Genomic DNA, 233 nt, shown 5'->3' on the forward strand with positions numbered 1-233 from the left:
CAGGTTTAGTGATGAGTTTCCGTGTCTCATAATTGCTGTTTTGTAAAGGCCGTCCCACTCTGCCAAGGACACGATTCAGGACAAAACACTGCCTAATTTTTTAGCACCAAACTGGTAAAATGTTAAAAGATGAATATTTGCACAGCAAATCAGCTATTGGCAGGTTTTGTCCTGAAAGATTGCTCCCAGCCTTTAACAACCCATAATTCAATCAGGAGAGACATGTTTGCAGA

This window comes from Etheostoma spectabile, chromosome 23 (assembly GCF_008692095.1).
Source record: "Etheostoma spectabile isolate EspeVRDwgs_2016 chromosome 23, UIUC_Espe_1.0, whole genome shotgun sequence".
In the NCBI taxonomy this organism is placed as follows: domain Eukaryota; kingdom Metazoa; phylum Chordata; class Actinopteri; order Perciformes; family Percidae; genus Etheostoma; species Etheostoma spectabile.